At 34.5% G+C, this 3542-nt stretch overlaps 1 pseudogene; it reads right to left on the reverse strand.

Annotated features, from left to right (window-relative positions):
* LOC137658655 (uncharacterized) overlaps positions 1–3542 on the reverse strand; it is a 422221-nt pseudogene that overhangs the window by 323922 nt on the left and 94757 nt on the right.

Below are 3542 nucleotides of genomic sequence, written 5' to 3' on the forward strand. Positions count from 1 at the left end.
AGTGCAAGTAAATTTAATTGCAACAATATAAATTTTTACTCATCTTTCTTTCTTCTTCATAGAAATTTGTATAGAATATCCCCATCAGACACCCAAAATCCCCAAATCTAGGGATAAATTCCCATATCTGGCAACACTGCGAATAGCATCGACGATGATTGTGTACAAATGAAAATGCTTTACTCTTCTTGTAAATTTCCAGCAGAATTTGGCAGGATTGATAGAATTTGGAAGCCTGAAAGGAATATTTTCCAGAAAATTACGAATATTTTGCGCATAAAGTTAAATGCTGAAAATTATATCAATGAATAATGATTTTAAAGATTTTATCCACCATGTGAAGAATATATCTAATGAAATAAAGTATGTCAGTTGTGAATCTAATGTTGTAAAATATTAGTTATATCTGAAATATTAATATTCTCCAAATGAATTTTGAATAATATGCCTTTGTTATAATTTCATTTCTATTTGGTGTGTTTGCCTATCATTCTTTACTTATGATAGCGTATGGAAACATGGATAAGGAAGTTTTATGGTCTAACAGGAATTGCAGAAGGTAGAAATAGTGGGCAAAATGCATTTTAATGAAAGAAAATTAGCCATAAACGTTTCGCTGACTAATGATTCCATGGTGAGATATGCAAGTATCAATTCATATAAATCAACAGGTAGGCTACCCAGTATCATCTGATTGATTGGTTAATTTATTTGTGTACTTATCCACTGCATTGATTGATATTTACAAATTCACTGATTTAATCGTTGTCATTTTTCCTTTCTTTTCACGGCCCTTTTTTAATTCATGTGACAATTCCCACATTGTTTAGTCAACTTCATCTTTTTTACTATTCACAATTTCTTTCTATATTTCATAAAATATTGATACAAATATTTTCCTTCATCGTTCGTTTGTTCTAGATTGCCCGTACGGGAGTTGGGGGCTCTTTGACCATCAGTTTTAGCCCCCAAGATATACTGTACTGAATAAACCACAGGTCAACAAAGGTATTTACGGACTGCCAACGCAAGAACCCGTGCTTTATGTACATTATTATTATTATTATTATTATTATTATTATTATTATTATTATTATTATTATTATTATTATTATTATTATTACCTGCTAAGCTACAACCTGGTTAAAAAGCTGGATGCTATAAGTCCATGGGCTCCAACAGAGAAAATAGCCCTTTGAGGAAAGGTAAAAAGGAAAATATATTTAAAATAGAGTAACAACATTAAAATAAGTCTCTTGTGTAAATTATAAAAAAGTTTAACAAAACAAGAGGAAGAGAAATTATATAGAATATTGTGCTCGAGGACCCAAACTCTCGGGTGTTTACGTGGGTGGAGCTCACATCCCATTAACCCAGTGTTCCTTAAAAGGTCATTTCAGATAGTAGGAGATTTTGCTTTTAGGCGTTCTGATAGCATTGCTATTGACCCATTACTTTCTTAACTATTTACACATGACATGTGGTTTGGCATAGAAAACAAGGTCGTTGCATATGCAGATGCTGCTACTCTCTTTGCATCAATTCCAACTCCCGAATTTAGATTTGTGGTTGCCGAGTCCCTTAATGGATATCTTTCTAAAATTAGTGAATGGTGCAAATTATGGGGCATGTATTTGAATCCTAACAAAACTCAAAGTATGATTGCAAGTAGGTCGAGGACAGTTGCTCCTCAACATGCGGATCTCGCCATTGCTGTTTCATTAACTCTGCAGAACTCTTTTAGAATTTTAGTGTAATTCTCGATAACGAATTTGCTTTTCAGAAACACATTAGGCCTGTGTCTTCTTCAATTTCACAAAAAATGGTTTATTGGGGAAGCCTCAGGACGTTTAGTGATCAATCAATACTGAAGAAGGGTTCTAATTCTTTCATTCGACCGTGTTTCGAGTTTTGTTCTTTCTGATCTTCTGCTGCTGATTCTTATCTTAATTTGTTGGACAGGAAGTTACTGTCTAATAAATTTCTAATTCCTGATCTAGATATTAATCTGTCACCGTTATTCAATTAGTTTTTTACGCATGTTGCATAATATTTTTTCATAATTCTGACCATCCTGGAAAGTACCACCCTGTTCGTAATACTAGGTATGCAGTTAATTATAATAGTCAGGCCTCCTCAATCATGAGGCTCAATATTATTATTATTATTATTATTATTACTTGCCAAGTTACATCCCTGGTCGGAAAAGCATGATGCTATAAGCCCAGGGGCTCCAACAAGGAAAATAGCCCAGTGAGGAAAGGAAAAAACGAAAAATAAAATATTTTAAGAAGAGTAACAACATTCAAATAAATATCTCCTGTATAAACTTTAACAAAACAAGAGAAAGAGATATAAGATAGAAAAGTGCGCCCGAGTGTAGGCTACCCTCAAGCAAGAGAACTCTGACCCAAGACAGTGGAAGACCATGGTACAGAGGCTATGGCACTACCCAAGACTAGAGAACAATGGTTTGATTTTGGAGTGTCCTTCTAGCAGAGCTGCTTACCATAGCCAAAGTGTCTCTTCTACCCTCAGAAAGGGGAAAGTGGCCACTGAACAATTACAGTGCAGTAGTTAACCCCTTGGATGAAGAAGAATTGTTTAGTAATCTCAGTGTTGTGAGGAGTATGAGGACAGAGAATATGTAAAGAATATGACAGACTATTCAGTGTATGTGTAGGCAAAGGGAAAATAAATCGTAACCAGAAAGAAGGATCCAATGTATTCTGAGCATTAGTGGTCAATCGCAATGAATAGTAGTAAGGAGACCAAGCAAGACAAGGTCCAACTTAGATAAAGGGAGCCCGTTCACCTTCTCTTTGCCAAAGTTAAATTTGAACTAAATGACTCCGAGCTGGGAAACCTGAAGGCATTCAGTTTGTAACCTATGGCTGCTCTATGAAATAAATGCTAAGAGGATGCCAAATAGGTTGGAAGAAAAGAAGTAAGAACGATGGTGTCAGCATGGATTGTGCACAGTTTTGGGTACTGTATGGATATTGGCTACCTCATTAAGACTAAAATATGACAATTTAAAAAAAAAATTATATTTTCCCCAATATACTTATCATGAACTACTCTCTTTAGGATATCCGTATGAAAGACATCGTTCATCAGATAACCAAACCGACCTCTTCTGTTGACCCACAATGTACCAAGAAGGACCTCTCTGGGTCATGCATATTTTATGAGCTGCAACTTTCATAAAAAAGATTATATTTTTTAACTATCCTCTTCCTGTAGTTTTTGTTTTGTATTAGCACCCATCCCAATCTTAATTAATTTTAGTCCTTAAAAAAAATTCCACCATGAAATGAGTAATGAGAGATCAATTACTAACCAAACAGTACACAAAAGGACTCCTGAACGCAACAGTTTATAATTTTTCTTCCCTTCATCTTGCAATTATCAAGTACAGTACCTTACATATAGCAAGAGTTGCTGCTGTAAAGAGAGAAAAAGACTGAGTCACTCGTAGAATTAAAATAACAATAAAGCTAAATAAAAGCATATAACCTGGGTTTGAAAAAAGAAATGTA

This window comes from Palaemon carinicauda, chromosome 19, assembly GCF_036898095.1.
Source record: "Palaemon carinicauda isolate YSFRI2023 chromosome 19, ASM3689809v2, whole genome shotgun sequence".
Lineage (NCBI taxonomy): Eukaryota > Metazoa > Arthropoda > Malacostraca > Decapoda > Palaemonidae > Palaemon > Palaemon carinicauda.